This window comes from Cervus elaphus, chromosome 18, assembly GCF_910594005.1.
Source record: "Cervus elaphus chromosome 18, mCerEla1.1, whole genome shotgun sequence".
In the NCBI taxonomy this organism is placed as follows: Eukaryota; Metazoa; Chordata; class Mammalia; order Artiodactyla; family Cervidae; genus Cervus; species Cervus elaphus.
In genome coordinates this window covers 10,905,391-10,918,016 of record NC_057832.1, presented here as the reverse complement: position 1 = coordinate 10,918,016, position 12,626 = coordinate 10,905,391, and positions in this window count along the sequence as shown.

Here is a 12,626-nt window from a genome sequence, read left to right as displayed (position 1 = left end):
CGGCCTCAAGTGGAATGAACACCGCGATGCCCTGACTCGAAATAAGGCCGGTTATCCCTGCAGTGACTTGAATGCAGGCTCGTCTTGCATCTCCCAAGATGAAAGGATGTCTGAATCCCCTGTGGAGACCACAGAGAAAAACCTAGTTCCCCACCTCATCTCGACCGGAGGCCTCACATCCTTTGAAAACTCCAGAGGTACGCGGAGGTCAGTGCCTCCAAAGGAGACGATGCCTGACTCCTCGTGAAACTTGATAGGAGTCCCAGGATTCCTGTGACAAGTGGAAAGGGACACTTGGTCTCCCGCCTCAGCTGGAGAGGCGTCTCAATTGCCCTGCCAAGCCTCGAGGAGAATCCCGAGTTGTCCCTCGCAACTAGGCAGGAGTCCTGACGTCGCTGAACAATCAAGTGTGTGGAAGGGCCATCCCCGACGTAACTCGAGAATATACCCCAGGTTCCCGCCGCAACTCGAGAAAAACCATGAGACTTCCCCCTCGCCGCGAGATGAGGCCCGATTCCCCTGCACTGCGTGCAGAGCAATTCCGTGTTGCACATCAAACATGAAAGGATCCTTGATTTCCTTGATGGCACTCCAGAGAAACCCCAAGAACACTCTTTCAAGGATAGAGGGATTCTGAGGTCACTGTAGCAACAGGAAAGAGCTCCGTGGACCAAAAATCAACTCGAGATGAGAGGTTAGTCCCTGGCTTCGACTCTAGAGGAATACCACCTTACCACAAGCACCTCAAGAGGAGGCTTCTCTCAGCTCTAGGTATGTGAGAGGGACCCTGAGTTTGCGGCCTCAAGTGGAATGGACACCGCGATGCCCTTACTCGAAATAAGGCCGGATATCCCTGCAGTGACTTGAATGCAGGCTCGTCTTGCATCTCCCAAGACGAAAGGATGTCTGAATCCCCTGTGGAGACCACAGAGAAAGACCTAGTTCCCCACCTCATCGCAACTGGAGGCCTCACATCCTTTGAAAACTTCAGAGGTACGCGGAGATCAGTGCCTCCAAAGGAGACGATGCCTGACTCCTCGTGAAACTTGATAGGAGTCCCAGGATTCCTGTGCACGTGGAAAGGGACCCTTGGTCTCGGCCTCAGCTGGAGAGGCGTCTCAATTGCCCTGCCAAGCCTCGAGGAGAATCCCGAGTTGTCCCTCGCAACTAGGCAGGAGTCCTGCCGTCGCTGAACAAACACGTGGGTGGAAGGGCCATTCCCGTTGTAACTCGAGAATATACCCCAGGTTCCCGCCGCAACTCGAGAAAAACCATGAGACTTTCCCCTCGCCGCGAGATGAGGCCCGATTCCCCTGCACTGCGTGCAGAGCAATTCCGAGTTGCACATCACAAATGAAAGGAGCCTTGATTTCCTAAATGGCACTCCAGATAATCCCCAAGAACACTGTTTCAAGGCTAGAGGGATCCTGAGGTCACTGAAGCAACACGAAAGAGCTCCGTGGACCAAAAATCAACTCGAGATGAGAGGGTAGTCCCTGGCTTCGACTCCAGAGGAATACCACCTTACCACAAGCACCTCAAGAGGAGGCTTCTCTCAGCTCTAGGTATGTGAGAGGGACCCTGAGTTTGCGGCCTCAAGTGGAATGGACACCGCGATGCCCTGACCCAAAATAAGGCCGGATATCCCTGCAGTGACTTGAATGCAGGCTCGTCTTGCATCTCCCAAGATGAAAGGATGTCTGAATCCCCTGTGGAGACCACAGAGAAAAACCTAGTTCCCCACCTCATCTCGACCGGAGGCCTCACATCCTTTGAAAACTCCAGAGGTACGCGGAGATCAGTGCCTCCAAAGGAGACGATGCCTGACTCCTCGTGAAACTTGATAGGAGTCCCAGGATTCCTGTGGCACGTGGAAAGGGACCCGTGGTCTCCCGCCTCAGCTGGAGAGGCGTCCCAATTGCCCTGCCAAGCCTCGAGGAGAATCCCGAGTTGTCCCTCGCAACTAGGCAGGAGTCCTGCCGTCGCTGAACAAACACGTGGGTGGAAGGGCCATCCTCGTTGTAACTCGAGAATATACCCCAGGTTCCCGCCGCAACTCGAGAAAAACCATGAGACTTTCCCCTCGCCGCGAGATGAGGCCCGATTCCCCTGCACTGCGTGCAGAGCAATTCCGTGTTGCACATCACACATGAAAGGAGCCTTGATTTCCTTGCTGGCACTCCAGAGAAACCCCAAGAACACTGTTTCAAGGCTAGAGGGATCCTGAAGTCACTGTAGCAACACGAAAGAGCTCCGTGGGCCAACAATCAACTCGAGATGAGAGGGTAGTCCCTGGCTTCGACTCCAGAGGAATACCACCTTACCACAAGCACCTCAAGAGGAGGCTTCTCTCAGCTCTAGGTATGTGAGAGGGACCCTGAGTTTGCGGCCTCAAGTGGAATGGACACCGCGATGCCCTGACTCGAAATAAGGCCGGATATCCCTGCAGTGACTTGAATGCAGGCTCGTCTTGCATCTCCCAAGATGAAAGGATGTCTGAATCCCCTGTGGAGACCACAGAGAAAGACCTAGTTCCCCACCTCATCTCGACTGGAGGCCTCACATCCTTTGAAAACTCCAGAGGTATGCGGAGGTCAGTGCCTCCAAAGGAGACGATGCCTGACTCCTCGTGAAACTTGATAGGAGTCCCAGGATTCCTGTGACACCTGGAAAGGGAAACTTGGTCTCCCGCCTCAGCTGGAGAGGCGTCCCAATTGCCCTGCCAAGCCTCGAGGAGAATCCCGAGTTGTCCCTCGCAACTAGGCAGGAGTGCTGACGTCGCTGAACAAACACGTGTGTGGAAGGGCCATCCCCGTCGTAACTCGAGAAAATACCCCAGGTTCCCGCCGCAACTCGAGAAAAACCATGAGACTTCCCCCTTGCCGCGAGATGAGGCCCGATTCCCCTGCACTGCGTGCAGAGCAATTCCGTGTTGCACATCACACATGAAAGGAGCCTTGATTTCCTTGATGGCACTCCAGAGAAACCCCAAGAACACTGTTTCAAGGCTAGAGGGATCCTGAGGTCACTGTAGCAACACGAAAGAGCTCCGTGGACCAAAAATCAACTCGAGATGAGAGGGTGGTCCCTGGCTTCGACTCCAGAGGAATACCACCTTACCACAAGCACCTCAAGAGGAGGCTTCTCTCAGCTCTAGGTATGTGAGAGGGACCCTGATTTTGCGGCCTCAAGTGGAATGAACACCGCGATGCCCTGACTCGAAATAAGGCCGGTTATCCCTGCAGTGACTTGAATGCAGGCTCGTCTTGCATCTCCCAAGATGAAAGGATGTCTGAATCCCCTGTGGAGACCACAGAGAAAAACCTAGTTCCCCACCTCATCTCGACCGGAGGCCTCACATCCTTTGAAAACTCCAGAGGTACGCGGAGGTCAGTGCCTCCAAAGGAGACGATGCCTGACTCCTCGTGAAACTTGATAGGAGTCCCAGGATTCCTGTGACACGTGGAAAGGGACACTTGGTCTCCCGCCTCAGCTGGAGAGGCGTCTCAATTGCCCTGCCAAGCCTCGAGGAGAATCCCGAGTTGTCCCTCGCAACTAGGCAGGAGTCCTGACGTCGCTGAACAATCAAGTGTGTGGAAGGGCCATCCCCGACGTAACTCGAGAATATACCCCAGGTTCCCGCCGCAACTCGAGAAAAACCATGAGACTTCCCCCTCGCCGCGAGATGAGGCCCGATTCCCCTGCACTGCGTGCAGAGCAATTCCGTGTTGCACATCAAACATGAAAGGATCCTTGATTTCCTTGATGGCACTCCAGAGAAACCCCAAGAACACTGTTTCAAGGCTAGAGGGATTCTGAGGTCACTGTAGCAACACGAAAGAGCTCCGTGGACCAAAAATCAACTCGAGATGAGAGGTTAGTCCCTGGCTTCGACTCTAGAGGAATACCACCTTACCACAAGCACCTCAAGAGGAGGCTTCTCTCAGCTCTAGGTATGTGAGAGGGACCCTGAGTTTGCGGCCTCAAGTGGAATGGACACCGCAATGCCCTTACTCGAAATAAGGCCGGATATCCCTGCAGTGACTTGAATGCAGGCTCGTCTTGCATCTCCCAAGACGAAAGGATGTCTGAATCCCCTGTGGAGACCACAGAGAAAGACCTAGTTCCCCACCTCATCGCAACTGGAGGCCTCACATCCTTTGAAAACTTCAGAGGTACGCGGAGATCAGTGCCTCCAAAGGAGACGATGCCTGACTCCTCGTGAATCTTGATAGGAGTCCCAGGATTCCTGTGCACGTGGAAAGGGACCCTTGGTCTCGGCCTCAGCTGGAGAGGCGTCTCAATTGCCCTGCCAAGCCTCGAGGAGAATCCCGAGTTGTCCCTCGCAACTAGGCAGGAGTCCTGCCGTCGCTGAACAAACACGTGGGTGGAAGGGCCATTCCCGTTGTAACTCGAGAATATACCCCAGGTTCCCGCCGCAACTCGAGAAAAACCATGAGACTTTCCCCTCGGCGCGAGATGAGGCCCAATTCCCCTGCACTGCGTGCAGAGCAATTCCGAGTTGCACATCACACATGAAAGGAGCCTTGATTTCCTTAATGGCACTCCAGAGAAACCCCAAGAACACTGTTTCAAGGGTAGAGGGATCCTGAGGTCACTGTAGCAACACGAATGATCTCCGTGGAATAAAAATCAACTCGAGATGAGAGGTTAGTCCCTGGCTTCGACTCCAGAGGAATACCACCTTACCACAAGCACCTCAAGAGGAGGCTTCTCTCAGCTCTAGGTATGTGAGAGGGACCCTGATTTTGCGGCCTCAAGTGGAATGGACACTGCGATGCCCTGACCCAAAATAAGGCCGGATATCCCTGCAGTGACTTGAATGCAGGCTCGTCTTGCATCTCCCAAGATGAAAGGATGTCTGAACCCCTCTGGAGACCACAGAGAAAGACCTAGTTCCCCACCTCATGGCGACCGGAGGACTCACATCCTTTGAAAACTCCAGAGGTACGCGGAGATCAGTGCCTCCAAAGTAGCCGATGCCTGACTCCTTGTGAAACTTGATAGGAGTCCCAGGATTCCTGTGGCACGTGAAAAGGGACTCTTGGTCTCCCGCCTCAGCTGGAGAGGCATCCCAATTGACCTGCCAAGCCTCGAGGAGAATCCCGAGTTGTCCCTCGCAACTAGGCAGGAGTCCTGACGTCGCTGAACAAACACGTGTGTGGAAGGGTCATCCCCGTCGTAACTCGAGAATATACCCCAGGTTCCCGCCGCAACTCGAGAAAAACCATGAGACTTCCCCCTCGCCGCGAGATGAGGCCTGATTCCCCTGCACTGTGTGCAGAGCAATTCCCTGTTGCACATCACACATGAAAGGAGCCTTGATTTCCTTGATGGCACTCCAGAGAAACCCCAAGAACACTGTTTCAAGGCTAGAGAGATCCTGAGGTCACTGTAGCAACACGAAAGAGCTCCGTGGACCAAAAATCAATTCGAGATGAGAGGGTAGTCCCTGGCTTTGACTCCAGAGGAATACCACCTTACCACAAGCACCTCAAGAGGAGGCTTCTCTCTGCTCTAGGTCTGTGAGAGGGACCCTCAGTTTTTGGCCTCAAGTGGAATGGACACCGCGATGCCCTGACTCGAAATAAGGCCGGATATCCCTGCAGTGACTTGAATGCAGGCTCGTCTTGCATCTCCCAAGACGAAAGGATGTCTGAATCCCCTGTGTAGACCACAGAGAAAGACCTAGTTCCCCACCACATCGCGACCGGAGGCCTCAGATCCTTTGAAAACTCCAGAGGTACGCGGAGATCAGTGCCTCCAAAGGAGACGATGCCTGACTCCTCGTGAAACTTGATAGGAGTCCCAGGATTCCTGTGGCACGTGGAAAGGGACCCGTGGTCTCCCGCCTCAGCTGGAGAGGCGTCCCAATTGCCCTGCCAAGCCTCGAGGAGAATCCCGAGTTGTCCCTCGCAACTAGGCAGGAGTCCTGCCGTCGCTAAACAAACACGTGTATGGAAGGGCCATCCCCGTCGTAACTCGAGAATATACCCCAGGTTCCCGCCGCAACTCGCGAAAAACCATGAGACTTCCCCCTCGCCAAGAGATGAGACCTGAATCCCCTGCACTGCGTGCAGAGCAATTCCGTGTTGCACATCACACATGAAAGGAGCCTTGATTTCCTTGATGGCACTCCAGAGATACCCCAAGAACACTGTTTCAAGGAGAGAGGGATCCTGAGGTCACTGTAGCAACACGAAAGAGCTCCGTGGACCAAAAATCAACTCGAGATGAGGGGTTAGTCCCTGGCATCGAATCCAGAAGAATACCACCTTACCACATGAACCTCAACAGGAGGCTTCTCTCAGCTCTAGGTATGTGAGAGGGACCCTGAGTTTGCAGCCTCAAGTAAAATGGACACCGCTATGCCCTGACTCGAAATAAGGACATATATCCCTGCAGTGACTAGAATGCAGGCTCGTCTTGCATCTGCCAAGACGAAAGGATGTCTGAATCCCCTGTGGAGACCACAGAGAAAGACCTAGTTCGCCACCTCATTGCGACCGGAGGCCTCATATCCTTTGAAAACTCCAGAGGTACGCGGAGATCAGTGCATCCAAAGGAGACGATGCCTGACTCCTCGTGAAACTTGATAGGAGTCCCAGGATTCTTGTGGCATGTGGAAAGGGACCCTTGGTCTCCCGCCTCAGCTGGAGAGGCGTCCCAATTGCCCTGCCAAGCCTCGAGGAGAATCCCAAGTTGTCCCTCGCAACAATGCAGGAGTCCTGACGTCACTGAACAAACACGTGGGTGGAAGGGCCATCCCCGTCGTAACTCGAGAATATACCCCAGGTTCCCGCCGCAACTCGAGAAAAACCATGAGACTTCCCCCTCGCCGCCAGATGAGGCCCGATTCCCCTGCAATGCGTGCAGAGCAATTCTGTGTTGCACATCATACATGAAAGGAGCCTTGATTTCCTTGATGGCACTCCAGAGAAACCCCAAGAACACTGTTTCAAGGCTAGAGGGATCCTGAGGTCAATGTAGCAACACGAAAGAGCTCCATGGACCAAAAATCAACTCGAGATGAGAGGTTAGTCCCTGGCTTCGACTCCAGAGGAATACCACCTTCCCACAAGCACCTCAAGAGGAGGCTTCTCTCAGCTCTAGGTATGTGAGAGGGACCCTGAGTTTGCGGCCTCAAGTGGAATGGACACTGCGATGCCCTGACTCGAAATAAGGCCGGATATCCCTCCAGTGACTTGAATGCAGGCTCGTCTTGCATCTCCCAAGACGAAAGGATGTCTGAATCCCCTGTGTAGACCACAGAGAAAGACCTAGTTCCCCACCTCATCGCGACCGGAGGCCTCACATTCTTTGAAAACTCCAGAGGTACGCGGAGATCAGTGCCTCCAAAGGAGACGATGCCTGACTCCTCGTGAAACTTGATAGGAGTCCCAGGATTCCTGTGGCACGTGGAAAGGGACACTTGGTATCCCGCCTCAGCTGGAGAGGCATCCCAATTGCCCTGCCACGCCTCGAGGAGAATCCCGAGTTGTCCCTCGCAACTAGGCAGGAGTCCTGCCGTCGCTGAACAAACACGTGGGTGGAAGGGCCATCCCCGTCGTAACTCGAGAATATACCCCAGGTTCCTGCCGTAACTCGAGAAAAACCATGAGACTTCCCCCTCGACGCAAAATGAGGCCCGATTCCCCTGCACTGCGTGCAGAGCAATTCCGTGTTGCACATCACACATGAAAGGAGCCTTGATTTCCTTGATGGCACTCCAGAGAAACCCCAAGAACACTGTTTCAAGGCTAGAGGAATCCTGAGGTCACTGTAGCCACACGAAAGAGCTCCGTGGACCAATAATCAACTCGAGATGAGAGGTTAGTCCCTGGCTTCGACTCCAGAGGAATACCACCTTACTGCAAGCACCTCAAGAGGAGGCTTCTCTCAGCTCTAGGTATGTGAGAGGGACCCTGAGTTTGCGGCCTCAACTGGAATGGACACCGCGATGCCCTGACTCGAAATAAGGCCGGATATCCCTGCAGTGACTTGAATGCAGGCTCGTCTTGCATCTCCCAAGAAGAAAGGTTGTCTGAATCCCCTGTGGAGACCACAGAGAAAGACCTAGTTCCCCACCTCATCGCGACCGGAGGCCTCACATCCTTTGAAAACTCCAGAGGTACGCGGAGATCAGTGCCTCCAAAGGAGACGACGCCTGACGTCTCATGAAACTTGAAACGAGTCCCAGGATTCCTGTGGCTCGTGGATAGGGACCCTTGTCTCCCGCCTCAGCTGGAGAGGCGTCCCAATTGCCCTGCCAAGCCTCGAGGAGAATCCCGAGTTGTCCCTCGCAACTAGGCAGGAGTCCTGACGTCGCTGTAGAAACACGTGTGTGGAAGGGCCATCCCCGACTTAACTCGAGAATATACCCCAGGTTCCCGCCGCAACTCGAGAAAAACCATGAGACTTCCCCATCGCCGCGAGATGAGGCCTGATTCCCCTGCACTGTGTGCAGAGCAATTCCGTGTTGCACATCACACATGAAAGGAGCCTTGATTTCCTTGATGGCACGCCAGAGAAACCCCAAGAACACTGTTTCAAGGCTAGAGGGATCCTGAGGTCACTGTAGCAACACGAAAGAGCTCCGTGGACCAAAAATCAACTCGAGATGAGAGGGTAGTCCCTGGCTTCGACTCCAGAGGAATACCACCTTACCACAAGCACCTCAAGAGGAGGCTTCTCTCAGCTCTAGGTATGTGAGAGGGACCCTGAGTTTGCGGCCTCAAGTGGAATGGACACCGCGATGCCCTGACTCGAAATAAGGCCGGATATCCCTGCAGTGACTTGAATGCAGGCTCGTCTTGCATCTCCCAAGATGAAAGGATGTCTGAATCCCCTGTGGAGACCACAGAGAAAGACCTAGTTCCCCACCTCATCTCGACTGGAGGCCTCACATCCTTTGAAAACTCCAGAGGTACGCGGAGGTCAGTGCCTCCAAAGGAGACGATGCCTGACTCCTCGTGAAACTTGATAGGAGTCCCAGGATTCCTGTGACACCTGGAAAGGGAAACTTGGTCTCCCGCCTCAGCTGGAGAGGCGTCCCAATTGCCCTGCCAAGCCTCGAGGAGAATCCCGAGTTGTCCCTCGCAACTAGGCAGGAGTGCTGACGTCGCTGAACAAACACGTGTGTGGAAGGGCCATCCCCGTCGTAACTCGAGAAAATACCCCAGGTTCCCGCCGCAACTCGAGAAGAACCATGAGACTTCCCCCTTGCCGCGAGATGAGGCCCAATTCCCCTGCACTGCGTGCAGAGCAATTCCGTGTTGCACATCACACATGAAAGGAGCCTTGATTTCCTTGATGGCACTCCAGAGAAACCCCAAGAACACTGTTTCAAGGCTAGAGGGATCCTGAGGTCACTGTAGCAACACGAAAGAGCTCCATGGACCAAAAATCAACTCGAGATGAGAGGGTGGTCCCTGGCTTCGACTCCAGAGGAATACCACCTTACCACAAGCACCTCAAGAGGAGGCTTCTCTCAGCTCTAGGTATGTGAGAGGGACCCTGATTTTGCGGCCTCAAGTGGAATGAACACCGCGATGCCCTGACTCGAAATAAGGCCGGTTATCCCTGCAGTGACTTGAATGCAGGCTCGTCTTGCATCTCCCAAGATGAAAGGATGTCTGAATCCCCTGTGGAGACCACAGAGAAAAACCTAGTTCCCCACCTCATCTCGACCGGAGGCCTCACATCCTTTGAAAACTCCAGAGGTACGCGGAGGTCAGTGCCTCCAAAGGAGACGATGCCTGACTCCTCGTGAAACTTGATAGGAGTCCCAGGATTCCTGTGACACGTGGAAAGGGACACTTGGTCTCCCGCCTCAGCTGGAGAGGCGTCTCAATTGCCCTGCCAAGCCTCGAGGAGAATCCCGAGTTGTCCCTCGCAACTAGGCAGGAGTCCTGACGTCGCTGAACAATCAAGTGTGTGGAAGGGCCATCCCCGACGTAACTCGAGAATATACCCCAGGTTCCCGCCGCAACTCGAGAAAAACCATGAGACTTCCCCATCGCCGCGAGATGAGGCCCGATTCCCCTGCACTGCGTGCAGAGCAATTCCGTGTTGCACATCACACATGAAAGGATCCTTGATTTCCTTGATGGCACTCCAGAGAAACCCCAAGAACACTGTTTCAAGGCTAGAGGGATCCTGAGGTCACTGTAGTAACACGAAAGAGCTCCGTGGACCAAAAATCAACTCGAGATGAGAGGTTAGTCCCTGGCTTCGACTCTAGAGGAATACCACCTTACCACAAGCACCTCAAGAGGAGGCTTCTCTCAGCTCTAGGTATGTGAGAGGGACCCTGAGTTTGCGGCCTCAAGTGGAATGGACACCGCGATGCCCTTACTCGAAATAAGGCCGGATATCCCTGCAGTGACTTGAATGCAGGCTCGTCTTGCATCTCCCAAGACGAAAGGATGTCTGAATCCCCTGTGGAGACCACAGAGAAAGACCTAGTTCCCCACCTCATCGCAACTGGAGGCCTCACATCCTTTGAAAACTTCAGAGGTACGCGGAGATCAGTGCCTCCAAAGGAGACGATGCCTGACTCCTCGTGAAACTTGATAGGAGTCCCAGGATTCCTGTGCACGTGGAAAGGGACCCTTGGTCTCGGCCTCAGCTGGAGAGGCGTCTCAATTGCCCTGCCAAGCCTCGAGGAGAATCCCGAGTTGTCCCTCGCAACTAGGCAGGAGTCCTGCCGTCGCTGAACAAACACGTGGGTGGAAGGGCCATCCACATCGTAACTCGAGAATATACCCCAGGTTCCCGCCGCAACTCGAGAAAAACCATGAGACTTTCCCCTCGGCGCGAGATGAGGCCCGATTCCCCTGCACTGCGTGCAGAGCAATTCCGAGTTGCACATCACAAATGAAACGAGCCTTGATTTCCTTAATGGCACTCCAGAGAATCCCCAAGAACACTGTTTCAAGGGTAGAGGGATCCTGAGGTCACTGTAGCAACACGAAAGATCTCCGTGGAATAAAAATCAACTCGAGATGAGAGGTTAGTCCCTGGCTTCGACTCCAGAGGAATACCACCTTACCACAAGCACCTCAAGAGGAGGCTTCTCTCAGCTCTAGGTATGTGAGAGGGACCCTGATTTTGCGGCCTCAAGTGGAATGGACACTGCGATGCCCTGACCCAAAATAAGGCCGGATATCCCTGCAGTGACTTGAATGCAGGCTCGTCTTGCATCTCCCAAGATGAAAGGATGTCTGAACCCCTCTGGAGACCACAGAGAAAGACCTAGTTCCCCACCTCATGGCGACCGGAGGACTCACATCCTTTGAAAACTCCAGAGGTACGCGGAGATCAGTGCCTCCAAAGTAGCCGATGCCTGACTCCTCGTGAAACTTGATAGGAGTCCCAGGATTCCTGTGGCACGTGAAAAGGGACTCTTGGTCTCCCGCCTCAGCTGGAGAGGCATCCCAATTGCCCTGCCAAGCCTCGAGGAGAATCCCGAGTTGTCCCTCGCAACTAGGCAGGAGTCCTGACGTCGCTGAACAAACACGTGTGTGGAAGGGTCATCCCCGTCGTAACTCGAGAATATACCCCAGGTTCCCGCCGCAACTCGAGAAAAACCATGAGACTTCCCCCTCGCCGCGAGATGAGGCCTGATTCCCCTGCACTGTGTGCAGAGCAATTCCGAGTTGCACATCACACATGAAAGGAGCCTTGATTTCCTTGATGGCACTCCAGAGAAACCCCAAGAACACTGTTTCAAGGCTAGAGAGATCCTGAGGTCACTGTAGCAACACGAAAGAGCTCCGTGGACCAAAAATCAACTCGAGATGAGAGGGTAGTCCCTAGCTTCGAATCCAGAGGAATACCACCTTACCACAAGCACCTCAAGAGGAGGCTTCTCTCAGCTCTAGGTATGTGAGAGGGACCCTGAGTTTGCGGCCTCAAGTGGAATGGACACCGCGATGCCCTGACTCGAAATAAGGCCGGATATCCCTGCAGTGACTTGAATGCAGGCTCGTCTTGCATCTCCCAAGATGAAAGGATGTCTGAATCCCCTGTGGAGACCACAGAGAAAGACCTAGTTCCCCACCTCATCTCGACTGGAGGCCTCACATCCTTTGAAAACTCCAGAGGTACGCGGAGGTCAGTGCCTCCAAAGGAGACGATGCCTGACTCCTCGTGAAACTTGATAGGAGTCCCAGGATTCCTGTGACACGTGGAAAGCGACACTTGGTCTCCCGCCTCAGCTGGAGAGGCGTCCCAATTGCCCTGCCAAGCCTCGAGGAGAATCCCGAGTTGTCCCTCGCAACTAGGCAGGAGTGCTGACGTCGCTGAACAAACACGTGTGTGGAAGGGCCATCCCCGTCGTAACTCGAGAAAATACCCCAGGTTCCCGCCGCAACTCGAGAAAAACCATGAGACTTCCCCCTTGCCGCGAGATGAGGCCCGATTCCCCTGCACTGCGTGCAGAGCAATTCCGTGTTGCACATCACACATGAAAGGAGCCTTGATTTCCTTGATGGCACTCCAGAGAAACCCCAAGAACACTGTTTCAAGGCTAGAGGGATCCTGAGGTCACTGTAGCAACACGAAAGAGCTCCGTGGACCAAAAATCAACTCGAGATGAGAGG